This window comes from Nilaparvata lugens, chromosome 3 (assembly GCF_014356525.2).
Source record: "Nilaparvata lugens isolate BPH chromosome 3, ASM1435652v1, whole genome shotgun sequence".
Taxonomy (NCBI): domain Eukaryota; kingdom Metazoa; phylum Arthropoda; class Insecta; order Hemiptera; family Delphacidae; genus Nilaparvata; species Nilaparvata lugens.
Window position 1 is genome coordinate 69,392,686 of NC_052506.1, and position 20,199 is coordinate 69,412,884.

At 34.4% G+C, this 20,199-nt stretch overlaps 1 protein-coding gene across 2 annotated transcripts in view; it reads left to right on the top strand.

Moving 5' to 3' along the window:
• Nucleotides 1-20,199, top strand: part of LOC111055568 — a 125,942-nt gene that overhangs the window by 65,228 nt on the left and 40,515 nt on the right. The window contains exon 4 of one of the 2 annotated variants that reach the window (XM_039424425.1): nt 14,002-14,029. The exons of the other annotated variant lie outside the window; for it this stretch is intronic. The gene's annotated coding sequence lies outside the window, so the exon portion shown is untranslated. The remainder of the gene's footprint in view (nt 1-14,001; nt 14,030-20,199) is intronic. 2 annotated transcript variants of the gene reach the window in all.

Here is a 20,199-nt window from a genome sequence, read left to right on the forward strand (position 1 = left end):
ATCCTACTCACTTTTCTTACATTTCCAATTCGTCTCATGAACTGCTCTCTGATTGGTATCTCTAGTTTTAGAAACATAGAAAATAATCCTCCTAAATCGAAGAGAATTTCTTTATTTTAGGCTCAACCTACTAACTCGACCTAACAAGCATGCAAACTGTAACCGCCTGCAGTCGGGAGCACAGGATGAAAAGTTTACTCAGCGTGTTGCACAAACGAGTTTTCAACATATGCAACGCTGGAGAGGTTAAAATAGTCCGTGACGAGACGTGAGGATACAACATTTTCTGCGTTTCTTTTGCGAACGCTATAACCAGATATCGGTCAGAGTTTTGATATTTGTAAACTATTCTGTTAGCCGGTCAGTTTTTAGCCTACCTCAAGTCATTGCTCATTTCTACAGATGAAAATTTCAATCGCTACATTTACTTCACAATCGCTTGACAAGGCGTACAATAGATTTCATACTACTAAAGTTAACTTACAGTAGGCCAATTTCGTCAATCAATACACATGTCATGAAAGGCCCAAACTTGTTGATAGATGTGTATGTGTATTATTCATTTGAAACTAACTATGATTTTAGAATCTGGCATATCCGGCACAAATCTATTACGTGTTCCCTGATTTGTGGTGACTTCATAAGATTTTTGTGTTGAGGACATAGTGATATTATGATAGTTTGATGGGATTCCATGAGTATCTTACTTCAATTACGCATTGGATACGTTTGTGAGGGTTGATTCTGTAGGTTGATCCTCCAATCCTTGAAAAATGCATTTGAGTCAAATATAAGTCAGGAAGTTTCTATCAGGAACTTTTTATGGGGGGAATGTACTTTTTCCGCAAAATCGTCAATCTGCAAAATGTCGCATCCAGTGAGGATAGAATGTAATTCTATTCCTGTATTACATTCTATACTCTCTGGTGGCTTCAATGTACCTTTCGTGAGTAGTTCTTGGTTCTTTAGAGAATACTTGATTCCAAAGACAGAATAATGAATGCATAATTATAATTATTTATCGCTTCCTTCAGATTAAATAGTTCAGATTAATCTAGTTTCCAGTTTATAGTTTAAACTATTGAATTTTTTTGAACAATAATTTTGCTTTAGACACCATAGAAACTGTGGAAAAAGTAGGGATAGGATATCAATAATCTTATATCAGATACAAGACTGGGTAGCTCTACATTGATTAAAACAATTTTCTTTCATCCATGATTTTTTCGTATTTTTCGTGAGTAGTTCTAGGTTCTTGAGAGAATACTTGAATCCAAAGAGTGAATAATACATAATTATTATTAGGTCAAGCCAGGAGATGTTTTTTTACTACTTTACATCCAAACATTAGCCTATTATTATAATTCCCATACTGTAGAGATCTTTCAGCGCATACGTGAAACCAGGATTCTCACAATTTACTGTGACTTGTGAAAAAATTGAGGTCAAAATAAAAATAATGCTCAGTGATCCTGTTTGATAAAAGATAGCCCTATTCATACTTTGAAAGATATAATTTACTATCTAGGATAGAACAAACATCTCAGTAGCGGAAGTTGATACACGGTGACAGTTATTAATGGATCCTGGATGCATTATCATCTTCGTTACAGCTTTACAGCGATGTCGACTTGACGATTCACCTGGCTGCTAAATTTACAACAGAATTCATAATAACTGGGGGGCAATTCGCCGACAGCCGAGGCCGGTAACCTCGGATGAATGATGACAAAGCAGCCAAGACAATAATTGTTAGTGCATTAGCGGCTTGTTGCTTTTGGCCTTTCGCTTTTCAATTTGAACTCACCGCCACCGTCAGACCACACAGATCTGTGTTTTCACACGATTATTTAGAATATTGTTGAACGAGGAGGCTCTATGATGCACCAACAATTATAATTACAAGAAGGCACAGAGAAGGATAGTGGATTTGGAAGGATGCACAGGAAGGATCCGTTTCAATTTGTGAGGAATGACAATATTCAAGAGATGAGCGTGGAATGCGAGGATAGAATACCTTTAAACAACCTCATGACCAATTGAACATTAAGAATTATAGTAAGAATCTCAGTTGAATGAGTCAACTTCAGACTATTTCTGTCGTACATAATATTTTTCAGCAATTTAATAGAAAACCATGAAATGCAGCCATTTGTGAGAGAAATAAATATTAAAACAATATCCATATCCTGAAACAATACTTGAATTTTGGTCGTAAATGGAGTATAAGATTGCCTCCTTTAGTAGGTCCTCGTATTTTATATAATTAACAGTAACAGTGTTGAAAATCGTGAACCATTTAACACGAAATGATAACTGTATTAGAATTAATAACATTGTATTGGTGTTTGTTTCGACATATCGACATGATATTATTGACATCGATATCAACATATCGATGGCTCTTGGCCTCTTGGGAAGTACGACGGAGTTGGAAGAAAATTGCGTTGCTGGAAGCCTATATAGCTACGTGGAAGTATATGGATTGTATTGGAAGCTTAATTTTTCAAGCTATTGTATTCATATTCGTAGAGTGATTTCCTGAGTCCTGTAACATCCCTTCCTTACTGCGCTCTTACAAATTAAGAAGTCTTTCTTGCACCACCTCATATCTTGATCCAAAACATGACTGTTGTAGTATTGCAATATAGTTTGAACCTCAATCAAGTTTTTAACTATCTAGCGATAATTGATGAAAGTTGAGAAATAGTTAACAGCATTTACATAATAGTTACGCCTGGATTTGGAAAAAACATTTAATTGCTCGCCAACAGCATCCTGACAATAGAACTCAATGAAACAGTTGATTACAAAAAGGTGACAGTAGCAGCAGCCTAACAGCAGTCAGTCAGTTGTAGAGAATCAGTGAGTCGGTTGAGAGTCTCCCATTATCGGCAGGCATTTACCGTGAACTGTCGTCTCATGGCGTTCTTTACACTGCAGTAGACGTAGACAGTGGATGTTGGCTTGTTCTTGTTGCACGCCGTTGATTTGCGTAATTTTTCTTCTTGCGACTGAAAGCTTTGTCCAACTTCTTTCTCTCTTTTCACGAACGAATCGCTACCTCCAAGTTGATTGTCATCCTTTCATTTCAGTTGGCAACCGTTCATTTTCAGCCGTAACATCCGGTCCACTCCCAGGACACTACTTGCGTTCTGTTAACTGCTTGCTATCAATAGATTCGATATACTCTTGATCGATACTTTACTGGGAACATGAACTACAAAATACCGGTTGAATATTTTATGCAGGTCGAATTTTTGCATGTCTGTATTCATGATTTTGCCTTGAAAACAGAACTAGAATTTTTTATAACAGTCAACATTTTCTACACTTATTGTCGAGAAAGGTGAACGAGAGTCCTACCGGTATAGGAAGAATTTATAGGCGGACTTTTCGCAGAATTGAGATTTCGATAGTGAACATTTTTTATTGTTTGGTCTTCGCTTAGACATATCAGATCTTCTACATATCAGTAGCATGTGGTTCTGATATCTGACCATTCCAGTATCTGTGTTCAGACCTATCCTGTTTAATAATTTAGAACATTCTGTAGCTTTTAGTTTGAACAATAAGAATCCAGAATCTCATTCGATAAGATATATGGCAAGTTTTTGTCAATCAATTGTCTGAGCATCTCAAGTTTTTTTTTCAAGTTTCAAGTTTTATTGTTTACATCAGCAATATAACAAAATACAAAACATCTCATCAGATACCTATAACTAACAATTTAAAGATACTAGGTACTTCTGAAAGGTCAATTTGACTCTACATTATAATGTATCAAAAATACAGTAGAAATTAACTAAAACTTATAACTACACAACTCAAATCAACATTTTGTAATGATGTAACTGATGATGGAAATGAACCTTAACAACCTTATGTGAGAACCGATGCAAACAAAAATACTATTCACAAAAGAGCTTCCGCAAAGCCCTTGTCCGTGAATAGGAGTTTGAATAATGGGACATATGAAAAAGATAAGACACATACAAACACACATTCACACAGTCATCAATATTCGACACTTGACACATCCGAGCATTCCCCTCATTACATAATATATAGTGATATAAACTTCATGTGAACAGTAGGGAGGAAGCCACCACCCCTATAAATCGACCAATAGGTATTTTAAGGCAGAAAAGAGAATATAAGACAGAAGAGAGGAGAAGAAGAAAAAGAAGAAGAATGTTTAGGTTATATGACAATTTATTTACTTAGCTTATCACTCTGAAGAAGTATTCAATTTCCAAAGGTGATACGTAATCTGATCCTATCTAAGATGATACCTATGAATGGTTCTTGGTTGAGCTAGATAACGTGTATAAATACATAATATCATTTATTTATTTATTCATTTACAATGGAGACAACGGGTTTCCCCAAACATGTCTCCTTTACAAGAAAATGCAAAATCTTAAAATATAATATATAGAAAACTTATAAAAAATCATAAAAAGAAATAAGGTACAAATGGTAATATTTATCCTATTACATATGGTAATAAGGTACAAAATGATAATATGGAAAAATACAATAATTTTAAAAAAATAAATAATATGAAAAGATGAGATGAATACAAAGCATCGAAATACTACTCATAAAAGGTCCAAAATGGAAAATATAAAATTCTAATAACACAAGTATTAAAAGAATGAAATAACCAAAAATATAACCTATTAATGAGTTCCAAGTCCCAAAACATATGCACACCCACACATACATGAAAAAATGATCGATGTAGACCAGATCACAATATCAATGCTCAGACCAGACCATTGTATAGAGCTTTTCGGAATCTAGCGCGAGAGAACCAGAAGAGATCTAGGTGCCCGGACAAACTATTGTAGCTTCTCTGAATTCTGTTGAGAGGAGAATTGTAATTTCTAAGTGTTCTGGAACGAGGAACCAGAAAAGAAAATTCAGATCGACGAGCCACAGGTGAGATATAAATATTGTCACGTTATTCTTTATATTTAAATAACGATTAGCCTCCTGCTTGGCATCAGTCGGTAAAGCATGAGATTTAATATAATTAGGGCGTGGTTTTCTAATAGTATTCAGTCTTAAAAAAAAATCTTGATAGGCCTAGATATGGGCTTCTCCAATAACTCTTGTAATTCAATAATAATAAATATATATATATAAATGATACTTATACTATAGAGATGAGGAATATAAAATAAATTGCACACCATGAAATTTTACACATATATTACATAAATAATGCAAAGATCAGTCGAGGCAAAAAATATATATAGAGCGATAAAAAATATAATATAAAAATAGAACAATATTTGAAATCAATAAAAATATCACAGGCTAACTTTATATTCTAGATTTATGGCACGAATCATTACCATGTGCCTTTATCTTGAAATCGTATGCATTCTTTGGCATGTAGCTGTGACATGTACTTGCTAATACTTGTCGGCTTGGATAATTCAATCATAAATATGTGCTCTAAGATCAGCTTGATAAATTAGCCACTAATAATCCAAATATATATTTATATATTAAAATCTCTAGTATTTAGTAGATTTATTTGTATCGAATATATATTTTTATCTCAGGGTGCAAGATTCGGCACCTGACGGAATAGGTAGAGCCATTCATCTAGTGAATTAGAACTATGATAAATTATCGCAATTGTATTGCAAAAAATTAAATATTGTATGCATACGTTTGATAGCCTAGATTTCGTACTTCTTTGATTAAATAGAAATTTCTAAAATATTGATCTATATTTTTCTTTCAATTAAATACCTTTAATACTAATTATTACTTGCGCAAGTATTACTCTTATTAATTTCTTAATTTATAATAACCCTTTCGGCGAGCTAGCTTTGATCATCAGATTATTTCGAAGCACTAGGGCGCCCATCACTAAATTCAAATTTAAATCACTCACGTGTCGAAAATCTTCTTGTAAGCCGCCGATGTCGATCCAACTCCATGTGGTCCAGGAATATGGTAGCCGGAATCGTCTCCTCCAAGGGGTTATAAATTTAATAAAAATGAAAAATGACTTCTGCTTCACAATAGCATCACGAAGTCTTTTAAGAAATTCAATATTTTACTTTAACTTTAATTTTTACAAAATTATTAATAAGGTACTTCGCTCTAAAATATTTGGGGTCCTCTTATGGTGGCATCTGGCTGGCGAGTGCTGGTTCTTCCTTCTCAAGTTTTACAGATTCTCTTTCCGACTTTCAAATTAGCATAAAATTTAAATATCTCAATCCTCCGCCATTAAATTCAAATAGATCTTACAAAGAATGCCAAAATATTGCTTAGATTATATGATTAATAATTTCTTTGCATTCGAGCCATATTGATAACATAGATTACACAAATTTTTACACAAAATCTACTACAATTATATAAATATATATAAATATTTTTGAATTGGCCTACAGTTGCCGCCTATTAACTGCCGTTTTACTATTGGTGCATGCAAATTTTATTAGGTATTCATGCGCCTGGTAACTCTTATTTCCTGAATACATTAATTATTTATTTGGTTTATATTTATGCTCTTTGCATGCTAGTTAATATTATATATATTAATATTAATTCCATGCTAACTAATAATTAGCCACGTGGACGGGTGTTTTCTCACATTGCACACCGTCTGAATGCAATAAAGCTCTGCCAAGGGGTTTTGGTCAGATTCTACGTTCTTCGGTTTGATCGATCTCTAGGTCACCGATCTGTGAATACATCTATCTAACCTCAATCTTCAAATATTTTATAAATAATATTTTTATGAGTAGTAAACTTTCTTCAAATCCTTTTTAAGTTCTTGTACCATTTAGCCAGAACAAGCTGATGCTATCTTATCTTGATTATTATCTGCTTGGCGATATTAGCCAATTACTTTATTTTTAGACCTATTATTATTTCTGTTAGGGCTTTTCATCTACCCAGATTTAAGATGTTACACACGCCCCTGGGTTTGAATTCAAAATATTTGAGAATCACAATGTTTTTAATGAAAACCCACCCTTCAAATACACTGATATACACTATACTTTATTTATAAATTATACTCTCCTACTTCTATCACATTTCGCAGACATATTTGCTGCATCTCCTTTATACCTTTATCAAAAACAATAACAAATTCTCCTCCTCAACACACATAAAAATATCATAAATATAAACTTCTAAACGCACTCCTCCTGACAACATTTACAACACAGTATTTTTAAATTCGCCGCTTGCAGGGCGCCAACTTAACTACACACATTTCATAATTCTCACAAATGATTCCTTTTAGACAATAATTTCGATTCATAAACTTCTGGGCTTATATCTTATAGTATTTCTTAGGTCTTAATATAAATAATTTTCTATACATCAGGTACAATACTTTCTTTTGCTAATGGCTTTGGTTTTTTGGTAGCTTGTATTCACTTTAACTCTTTTCAGGTAACAAACGTGGCATAATTAAAAGTAATAAATATAAAACATATAAATAAATATATCGACATTAATAAATATAATAAATAACAATAATAAATAACTCTTTGGGTACAGTACTTCTTTTTATAAACATATGTTCAACAGATATTACATTCATTTGATTTGGGTGGCTTTGGTCAGCTGGTCGCTGTTCTACAATTCAGAGTGTTACATGTTACAGCAGAATTTGCTATCGACTTTCATAACTAACCTAACTGCTCAATTTTTTCTCTTAAAAGGTAATTAACAAATTTTAATTTTATTATCCCGCTTGTGTCCTTTTTTATCTGATGTATATATTTAATTACATATTTAAAAATTGTTCTTTTCCTTATTACAGGCTTCTAACGGCTGGAAGGAGTTAAAACATTGGATTGTTGCCACGAGGTCCTATACCAATATTAAATTTATTAAGGAAGGTTAGTAATTGGCTTGATAGTGTTGTTTTCCTTTGACTTCTTATCATATTTATTTCAAATTCGACGATATTGCATGTGGAAATGTTGTGAATTTCCCGTATCTTTTGATTTTCTGCTTGTAGCTGTTGTAGGCTGGCTAGGTTATCTGCTGTTGATTTGTGAGGCTGTCCTATTGATAATTTTTTTTTTCATCATAAATTTAAAGCCCTTGTATCTCGTGTATTCTTTCAAATAATTCCAAGCTTCATTTATGATAATTCCTTTTAATCCATTCTTATTCCAATCAATCTGTACTCTTAACTCATCCTTCCTTTTATTTTCATCTAATACTCTTGATTTCGGCTCATTATAACTCATTAAGCTTGCAACAATAAACATTTTTATAATATTAAATTTCCAATTATCAATCATAGATTCATTTAATAATAACAATACAATATTTTTCATCTTATCCACAACACAGTATTTTATCCATATCACAGCCATTATTACAAACATTAAACACCATAACAAAACATTTATCATCTTTTTAATAGCATAATCTCTCATCATATCATATCCAGGTACTTCCATTTTATTAATATTATTTTTTAATTCTTTCACTCTTCCTAGACACCGTTTATCCTTCATCAATATCCACAAGTAATCCATTCCATTGTTATCCAGGCATGACTCCATATTTGTTCTTGTAGTAGCTCCGTTTTTATTCCATTTATTACGTCCATTTTGCCGGTCACATCGCTGATCATAGCCTTTAAAGCGTATGTGCCGCGGATGCACGCCGTCGGTGATCTCTTCCTGTCCTCCTTGGTGCCGGTCCGGAATCCTCCTCGGGCGTTTGAACCGTGCATGCGGCCTCCATCGGCGCGCGCGGTTCCTCCTTCGTCGCTTCTTCCGCCTCCGGGCCTTGCGATGCATGCTCCCCCGAATGCCGTCCTCCTCGTCCTGATGCCGGTCGGGTGTCCTCGGGCGCCTCCGTCTCCGGGCCTTGCGGTGGTCGCTCCTTTTGTCCGGTAGTCCGTCCTCCCTGGTGTCAGCCTCTTGGTCAAAAATTTTGGGGTCCTTAGTCTCCTTCGGTGGTGTCCATTGGTGCGGGTGCATGGATTCTGTGCGCGAATCTGTTACATTTTTAGTCTGTTCCATATTCACCAACTCCTTAATTATAGCATGATCTTGGTGGCTGTTTGTGTTCTCCGGCGGTGATTGGACTTCGGTGGGAAACAGGATACTTAATATGGGTTGATGTTTGCGGGTTGTTTTAATTTCATGGTGGGCGGCGGTTTTTGATGATATGATGTCCGCTAGCACGTCCAACTGTTTACTTCTGCTCCAATACTGTTCCAGGAAGACAGCGACAAACTCATCCAATGATGTAAATTCATGGGCTCTACTCCGAAAAAACATCAGGGGTTCGCCAATCAATAAATTAGTCAAACGGAGACGCCAAAAATTCCAAGAGGTAGGTGCAAGAGTTTGTACTAATTTTATCTGATCAATGAATGGTTGAGGTTGCAAATGGCGATCAGTGTTATCAAATTTTCCTAGTCCTTGTAATATACTATGTACGTTGAGGTTGTCTGTTTGAATTCCTTGAGGTTGTTGTTGAATATGATTTTCCAATGCTATTATTTTTTCCTGTGTTATCTGCCATTGACTATTATGTGTAATTTTATTTGCGTTTATTTCTTGATTTAGTTGAGTCAGAGTGGATTTCTGAATTAGTAGAGTTCCATTTAAAGCTTTACAGGTTTCAGTGTTTTGATTGATGCTACCTTGCAGTTGGTTCATTTTTGTGGACATATTAATCTGTTTGTTTTGTATTTCTTTAATATTGTTAATATTTTTGTCAACTGTAGTTGTTAAGTTTTGATTGGCAACGGTAATTTGTTTGTGGATTTCTTGGTGGCAATCGGCCTTAATGTTATTTGTTATATCCTGAATAGGTGTAGTGATTTGTGTATTTAAGTTGTCTATCCTTTCATTGAGTTCACATGTAACCGTATCTAACCTTTCCGATAATCCTGCCGTAACTTTATCTTGACTTTCTTTTTGTAGGGTTATCATTGCTTTTAACTCTTCCCTATGACTCTCTACTTTAGTTTCAATATTATCCAACCGTTGTTCTACTGATTTTATAGCGCCTGTGGTCTCTTTCATACCCTGTTCCACTGTCTGTTTATTTTCCTCTTTTACTGTAGCAATCTCCTTTTTAATTTCCTGCATCATACTATCCATTGTTTTTTGTAACATAATGTTGAAAGTGCTACTCGTTTGTTCCATTATTACCTTTTGAAGCGGATCTAGTTCTGTGGTTGAAAATATACTCTGTTTGCCCAGGTGTGACTCGGCCTCCGGCGATGCGGGTTCTGCAGACTGCTCCTCGCCCCCTTCAAAATTGATCTCTACTATCCGTTGATTCAATGGTGTGTCAGCGGCGTCGATTCGAGTGGAGGATAGAGGTTGCAGACCTGGTGGATCGAAAATTATCGACCCGACGCTTCCTGGTTCCCTTTCTCGTGGCGTATTGGCATCTACCGTGGTGGGGTTTGATGTGCTCGGAGTCGACAAAGTGGGATCTGTGCAACCGCCGTACATATATGAAACTTCAGAGTTTGCGGGAGTGTGATTCATTATGTCAAATGTGATAAATGCTAATTAAACAGTGATAAAAATGATAAGCGAAAATGCTTAAAAAAGAGACACAACCGGGACTTACAGTGAACAGTGATGTGTAAAGTGTTTGGATACTCTTACAACCAGGTATTTATACTTAAGTTTTTTACAATGCTCTAGCGCCCTCAATGTTTTGTTGATTTATTTTTGGCTAGTTTACAGGCTGCGACTTATTTTCCAACCGGCTTAAACACCTAATATATTTTTGACTAGAAAGTAATAGCAGTTTAGGCTTATAAAATATAATCTCTCTCTATAAACATGTAATTTTTCACAGTACTAATAATATAAAATTTTCTTTAAAACATATAATTTCTCTCTATTTAAAGCTCTTGTTTCCCCAAAAAGTAATACAAATATTCCTTCGCCAGTTTTCCTCACAACTCGTATAAGTTATCTATAATTTTCACTATGGTTATTGACCTAATTTCAAGTAATTATTCAATGAGCTTGGCTCTCATCATCAGTCCCACGTTGGCACGACATGTCTTTATGTCACGTTATTCTTTATATTAAATAACGATTAGCCTCCTGCTTGGCATCAGTCGGTAAAGCATGAGATTTAATATAATTAGGGCGTGGTTTTCTAATAGTATTCAGTCTTAAAAAATCTTGATAGGCCTAGATATGGGCTTCTCCAATAACTCTTGTAATTCAATAATAATAAATATATATATATAAATGATACTTATACTATAGAGATGAGGAATATAAAATAAATTGCACACCATGAAAATTTTACACATATATTACATAAATAATGCAAAGATCAGTCGAGGCAAAAAATATATATAGAGCGATAAAAAATATAATATAAAAATAGAACAATATTTGAAATCAATAAAAATATCACAGGCTAACTTTATATTCTAGATTTATGGCACGAATCATTACCATGTGCCTTTATCTTGAAATCGTATGCATTCTTTTGCATGTAGCTGTGACATGTACTTGCTAATACTTGTCGGCTTGGATAATTCAATCAAAAATATGTGCTCTAAGATCAGCTTGATAAATTAGCCACTAATAATCCAAATATATATTTATATATTAAAATCTCTAGTATTTAGTAGATTTATTTGTATCTAATATACATTTTCATCTCAGGGTGCAAGATTCGGCACCTGACGGAATAGGTAGAGCCATTCATCTAGTGAATTAGAACTATGATAAATTATCGCAAATTGTATTGCAAAAAAGTTAAATATTGTATGCATACGTTTGATAGCCTAGATTTCGTACTTCTTTGATTAAATAGAAATTTCTAAAATATTGATCTATATTTTTCTTTCAATTAAATACCTTTAATACTAATTATTACTTGCGCAAGTATTACTCTTATTAATTTCTTAATTTATAATAACCCTTTCGGCGAGCTAGCTTTGATCATCAGATTATTTCGAAGCACTAGGGCGCCCATCACTAAATTCAAATTTAAATCACTCACGTGTCGAAAATCTTCTTGTAAGCCGCCGATGTCGATCCAACTCCATGTGGTCCAGGAATATGGTAGCCGGAATCGTCTCCTCCAAGGGGTTATAAATTTAATAAAATGAAAAATGACTTCTGCTTCACAATAGCATCACGAAGTCTTTTAAGAAATTCAATATTTTACTTTAACTTTAAATTTTTACAAAATTATTAATAAGGTACTTCGCTCTAAAATATTTGGGGTCCTCTTATGGTGGCATCTGGCTGGCGAGTGCTGGTTCTTCCTTCTCAAGTTTTACAGATTCTCTTTCCGACTTTCAAATTAGCATAAAATTTAAATATCTCAATCCTCCGCCATTAAATTCAAATAGATCTTACAAAGAATGCCAAAATATTGCTTAGATTATATGATTAATAATTTCTTTGCATTCGAGCCATATTGATAACATAGATTACACAAATTTTTACACAAAATCTACTACAATTATATAAATATATATAAATATTTTTGAATTGGCCTACAGTTGCCGCCTATTAACTGCCGTTTTACTATTGGTGCATGCAAATTTTATTAGGTATTCATGCGCCTGGTAACTCTTATTTCCTGAATACATTAAATTATTTTTATTTGGTTTTATATTTATGCTCTTTGCATGCTAGTTAATATTATATATATTAATATTAATTCCATGCTAACTAATAATTAGCCACGTGGACGGGTGTTTTCTCACATTGCACACCGTCTGAATGCAATAAAGCTCTGCCAAGGGGTTTTGGTCAGATTCTACGTTCTTCGGTTTGATCGATCTCTAGGTCACCGATCTGTGAATACATCTATCTAACCTCAATCTTCAATATTTTATAAATAATATATTTATGAGTAGTAAACTTTCTTCAAATCCTTTTTAAGTTCTTGTACCATTTAGCCAGAACAAGCTGATGCTATCTTATCTTGATTATTATCTGCTTGGCGATATTAGCCAATTACTTTATTTTTAGACCTATTATTATTTCTGTTAGGGCTTTTCATCTACCCAGATTTAAGATGTTACAATATTCATTTTAGATAGCAAGTATGATGAATCAATTTCATTATTTAAGAGATCAAAAAGAAAAATAAGTGCTCTAACATCACGCCTAACTTTTAATGATGTAATATGGAATAAAGTTCTCAGTGACTCTGTTGGGAAATCAAAAGGACAAAAACGATTGAATTTCTTATAGAACATGATTCTTAAAAACTTATTTTGAAGCCGTTCTAGAACATTTATTCTATCCATATGATATGGATTCCATATCTCTGAGGCATATTCTAGCAAGCTTCTCACTAGTGACTTATAAATCAGAATCAAAGGCTCTACATCACTAAAGGGCGAACAGGTCCTCAGAATAAACCCCATTTGTTGGTTGGCCCTAGCAGCTATTGAATCAATGTGCGAATTGAAGGAAAAATCTGAAGAAAAATTCACTCCAAGATCTTTGAAATTCGTCACCTGTTCCAATGGCCTGTTATTTACGTGGTAAATATTAATGTGCGGTCTCAATTGGCGATTGAAACTTAGGACCTTAGGAACTTAGGAACTTGAAATCATAACTTATCTTCCTTGAAAATTTGGTCAATCTTGATAACCTCTGTGGCTTGATGATTACACAAGTTCTCCTTTGCTAAGATAATTCAATTGAATTTACTAGTATTGAACTTGACACAAATTGTAATAACATCTTTATTGACCTTTTGACCTTTCAAATGCACCTGCCCATACACTATAAAACTACAATGAAAACCACAATTTAATCATAATGGTAATGATCTGCCTCAATTATCCTCTATTCTATCATCAGCTTTAATCAAACTGATCGCGATGTATATAATTATGTTTGAATAAACCATTCAGAATCCTGTGGATCACATTCCACTTCTTGGTAAGCGAACTAATATTTTTTCAACTTTCTTGCTATTCAATAATATAATTATTTCATTAATCATTTTTCTTTTCTTTTCCAGGTGAGCAGCATGATCTTGCACTAAACAAGTAAGTTTCGCATTAAAATATAACAGAATTGAGTTTGGGAGAATACAGATAACTATAAATGTAGAAATGGAAGATATGGAATAGAGTAGAATTATAGAATACAGAATAACTGTATGTATCACCACAGTGATTTTCCATGAAAAATTCCAAACTCGCAAAAATGTCTTATTAGTTTTAATGGGTAGCGCGATTTTTCAAATGATTACTCACAGAATTATAATTTAGTTCCTTGATTTAATGGTTTATTCGAATCAGATTACGTCTCCAAGTCTGATGTTATTCAAGTTATTTTACTCGCCCTGCCACCAAATTGTAGAGATGGTATCAAAGGCGAGTTTCACTCAAACAAACATGCAAAACTAATCTTAATGTTTTATCAAGTTTGCTGCAATGTTCAACGCTGTTGGTGCGAATATTATTGTTGATTATAATGCTAATACACAAGACAAAAATCTCAACATTCAATGGAACCCAGCCGGATCGTAAGAGGAAACTTTTTCTTTTCTCAAGATACACTCTATCTGAGCTGAGATGAAGGCTAGTTTTTCATGAATTTCAAATGCAGCTTCATCATTCATCTCCCTCCGCGTGCTGAATAAATAAAATTGTCTTGTCCCGACAACTTGCTAATCTGATACAGAAATTGTAACATACAGTATTTGTCAGGTAGGTTTACATGTTGCATACAAATTTTTGGCATTATGAATGGCTTGCTTAGTGAGAAGATATAGGTCGTCTACTGTTCTTCAGAAGATTTGTCCCAAAACCTGGTTTTCTGCGTTTTACATTTTGGGCAGTTACACTTCGTGTACATCCGTTTGATTCAAAGTTTGACAACTGATTCTCCGTTTTAGAAGTATCTTTGACAGTTTCTAGTTCTATTGATTTTCCCAGTGATTACAAGAAATTAATGAAATAAAGATCATTAAATCCACTGTTATCTAACAAAATAATGAAACATTCTAGGCCGCGTACTGAATAGATTAATGGAAAAAGTTTTAATTAATATTTTAATCCTTGAAGCAAATTGAATTCTGTGAGAGGAAAACTGAACCATTCTAACAAAACTTTCTCGCAGTTGAAAAACTTTAATAAAATGCAATTCATCAGTAAACAGTAGAGCACGGTAGCATCTGGCTGAAGCGAGTGAGTATTCAAGACAGAAAAAGTCGGTTGTGAGAGCGGACAGTGTAATCAGCAGTAGCAACGACAGATTGTCGTTATCAACGCGAGTCACGTAAATCGAACAGATCGGCTGTGATTGGCAAAAATAAAGAACATTTCATAATAGAACAAACCAGTTGGATCTCTCACTCCCTGCGTGGGAAAATCCTCCTCTTGAGCTATCTCTCTGACTTGTAACAATTCATTTGATGAGAAGACTAGAATCAGAAATGAGAAGGTTTCCCTCAGAATAAGAGATTAAATTTGAAAAGGGAATGTTCGTGAATTTCAAATATTCCACGATTCAAATAGTGGAATAAGCTGTTCATCTCAAGTAGAATGAGGCTACCTTATTATTGTAAATGTTTGCAATACGTACAAGCCGGAATTTAAGGAAGGCCTTTTTAGGGCCTTTAGAAATCGTCAGTTTCAAACGTTCAAAACATTCTTTCGAGAGTTATTATTATCCTCAGACCTTCTCATTTATAATGTTTTGATATTGTTAAAACAACTGATTTATCAAAACTATTTGAGATTCTAGTTTCGGTTTTTACAACGAGGAGACAATATCAATCTCTAGTAAACTGAAAGCTTAGACATCAAGCAGCAGCAGCAGAATATACAGTAAGGGTGAAGCCTTACGATTGTCCGTTAGCTGTTGACCAATAAAGGTTGAGCTCTACTGTCATTGGCCGAGACTAGACACGCCAAAGTATTCCAAATATGGTCATGAGAGCCGTAAAACAACAACAAATGTAGAGAAACTGACAAAACCAAATGTATAATAAAAAGAAATAATACACATTTTCCAACACTATTTGCATCTTGGCCTTTGATTTCTCCCTTCGTATATGAATTGTTAGCTTTTTTCTTGTATTCTCTTGTTTGTGGAGGTTTTTAAACTGTATAATATAGATAAATAGTTCTGTTAGTTACTAAGTCGCTCTTCATTTCTTGTTTGACGGTTCTTATGACCATGTTTGGAATACTTGGGCGTGTCTAGTCTCGGCCAATGACAGTACAGCTAAACCTTTATTGGTAAACATAGGCTTCGGCTTCACCAATACCGTATTTTCTGCTGCTTGATGTCTAAGCTTTCAGATTACTAGAGATTGATGTCGGTGTAATAATAACCGAAACTAGTATCTCAAATTGTTTCAATGAATTGCTGGTTTTGACAATATCAAGTTGTTTTTATTCAATATGGATATCTATTACAACATCACCCACACAATTTTTTTTTCAGTAATGAGAAAAAATTTTAATCAAGTCATGAAGTGAAACATCGATAGAGTCTCCAGATCTAGACAAGAGTCGGACCTGCGGTGGTTCAATCAATAGACACTGATCATTGATTTCATGACAGTTGAAATATCATGAGCTCTGATCAAATATCATATCTCAGTTTTCTTGCGAACGAGGATGCATAGAGAAATAAAAAGAAGAGTGGTGAAAGTGAGATTGATGAATATTAACGTTACATAAATAGAGCTCTTAAAGAGCAAGGTCACACGGGAAGTCTAACATTGAATTTTATTGTACCACACTAAGCAAGCAGTTCTGTTGGTAGTGATATGACCTTTCAAATCGACTGGATTTGAGATACTGATACGAGTGTCTCGAGTAGTCATGATTGAATACGGTTATTGTGAGAGGATGAAAACAAGATTTTGTTGAGTAGCTCGATATAGTGAATTCATTCAAAACACGCTTCAACGGGAATTTATCATCCCCATGTCACAGAACTGCCTGACGTTGATACTATCTCAACAAAAACAAGCTCTCTGAAAACCTTGAGGAAAACCTAATCAAATACCGTCTAGGTTGACGTTATGGATGAATGAATTCAAGAATACGACAACTTCAACATAATAAATAACTTTGTAAAGCAGCAAGATTTATATGAAAATATTGAATCACAAAAAGTATCAGAATGACATCCTTGTTTACAAATAACCTTTGAAATGCTCAAGATGAGCATCATATAACGTTGTATAATTCAACTTTAAAGTATAAAAATAACTTTTTTGGAATTTTATCTCTTCTTTACAAACTTGTTTCAACTATTCATCATCAATTTATAACCGGTTATACAGTATTGCAAAAATATCAGCATATAGCAAAGGTACTCTCTGCATTCCAAGGTGAGTTGACCCCAGTTGATTTTAAACAAATCTTGTCAAATAAACCAAAACTTCCTTGCTTGGATATCCTAGGTTTCAAATCCTTGGTGATCTACATTAAAGTACAGCCTTCGTCACACGATATCAACTACACGAATACACACACGTGTCCAATACGACGTTCTTATTTCGAGAACAACGAACGGCTCATTTTTAGAATAACAGACCGACTCTATTGATGTTACTGGTCAAGTAGGTTAAGACAAAGGCAGCGACAAAGAGTTATCGATGGTGCCAGGTCACGTAAACAGAAGGTGAAGAAAGTGAAACCACTGAGTATTATTTATCACAGATATATCACAGCCTGTGAGCTGTGACTCACACGCGGATAGAGCAATGAATGTGGGTGTAGCCCAAATATCGTCGGTTGCATAGCAGCAGCACAGCATAGTGCTGTGTTACACTGGGTGTAACGCAACGCTCAGCCAAAAGATGCCTCCCGCTCACACATTGATCATGAAAGCAATTTGAATCACCTGTTGAAAAGCAGCAGCACTCCGGATATTGGACTATTCCCAAGCCGAGATCGGTGTGCCATTTACAAATCCACTATTCCCCATTACTTGTCGTGCAGACTGGGTCGCTACTCTACGGCAAAGTTTCAGACAAATAAATGGAACTATTCAATAAACTTGAAAGACTCCTTTCATTACCATTGAATCACATTGGTTACAACTGGTTCATAACCGAATTGAAATGACCATATTCAGGATATTGAAACAATGTAGCCTATTCAATCAAAATCTATTGAATGCGAAAGTTCTCACCATATTTCCTCTGTACATGTTTCTACTTACCAAAAACTTATACTAGTAGTTCTGTGAACAGTAGACCTCGCGCTCAGAAAGTTACATTAATATGTTGCTATGTTTTCTCAAAAATATATAAATAATTTATCAATTTAAAATGTCTAGAAAAAATCGTAAATAAATAAAGTGCTTTTTGTCCTATCGTACCGTGACGTGTCGTCCCGGAATGTGAGTGTGAGCGCTGTTATCAGGTCTGACTGCAACTGTCTACAACGTTGATGGAAAGATACAATTTTCAAGATGTTCGATGTTTTTGAACGGGTAGTATTATAGTCCACTAGACAGCTGATTTGTGATGAATAATTCTAAAGTCTGATTTTTACGGTATATTGGCGTATGAAGGAGCTCCTTTTTCCTTTTATATTATCCTTGAAATGCAAAATTTCCAAAAACCTTGTATATACGTCGACGCGCAATTTAAAAAGGAACATACCTGTCAAATTTCATGAAAATCTATTACCGCGTTTCGCCGTAAATGCGCAACATAAAAACATATAAACATTCAAACATTGAGAGAAATGCCAAACCGTCGACTTGAATCTTAGACCTCACTTCGCTCGGTCAATTAGAAGTCAAGGAACATACTAGTAGTACCATTATGCGGGATTTCTGATTAATTATCTATTTTTATACCATTTATCAGAGTTTATACACACGTATACGCAGCGTATTTGCGCTGATGTTGAGCAAGTTACAACTGAAATGCTAGTGCGAGTCTGGGAAGAAATCGACTATCGATGGGATGTCTGCAGGATCAAGGATAGTGTATAACTATAAGCTATTCTTGTGCAGGATAACCAACGGAAGTCACATAGAACATCTTTAGTTTAAGGTAAAAAAAGTTGAAGTGTCTTCCTTTAAAACAACACTAAATCCAGCTGTGTACCTTCTTTAATAAGATTTATATGAATTTTCAAAGTTGTAAAGTTCTTTTTGAATCACCCGGTAGAATCCTTCATGTAACGTATTATGCACAATATCATAAGGAATGATTCAATAAGTGTGAAAGTTTCATCATCGAGGAAATATGACTGAAGTTATATCCAAATGAAAAACCATTATATCAATCTAAGAATATGGTTTGCTGGAAGTTCAATTCCTAGTTGATCGTTTTGGAAATAAACAACCTATTCTTTATCAACTTACTGAAAGAATAGAATAATCGATTTGAATGACCAAAAGTGTTTCCTTACTTAGTAGGGAAATAGAGGAGATTAGTGAATAATTAATGTCGTGACGACTTGTCCATGATCCACTTGAACTGAAGCCTTTTCAATTGGTTTTAAATGAATAACAAGGCCATTAGCGTCCTTGCAGAAACTCATTACCTGCAGTTGAGCAGGATCACTCTGTTATTGTGGGAAACAAAAACGATGTTGCAAATGAGTCATATGATCAGTTGTTTTTTAAGAAATAACTAAATAATATTCTCAGACACGATTCTCACATTCTATGGATAGGTCTAGGTCTGCAATCCACTTTTTTATGTTTTTTAATGAGTACAAGCGAGTATGATCCATTTGAAATGATAGATTCAACTAATTGAAGATTATAATTCATTCTATCCCAAGTAAAAAACGCGACAAGGTGGTTGCTGCTCATTGATAAAAGACAAATAGAATTATCTTGAAACCAGTTTTAAGAAGATTTCGATAAATCTTTGTCAATTGTCATGCAATCCTTCCAGTTATTCATTGATGAATTCGGTATATCATATATTGAAATCAGCCTCACCCGTAAGTTTTAGGAATATTAATTTCGATTAAGAACATATAATATTCAGGCCTACTCAATGAGACGAAACGGTGTAGCATGGATGCAAATTAACTCTTCTTTAATCTATACTCTAATTTCTAAATTTCAAAAAATCTATCTAGAAAACTACACTCAATAATCAACTTAACCTTGGATTATATTATGTCGTATGAATGGGCAGTGCCAGAAACAAATGAACAATTTATACTTCCTTTTTTTATAGCCAGAGTGTCAGAGTGTGGCCATGTCATCTGCTATA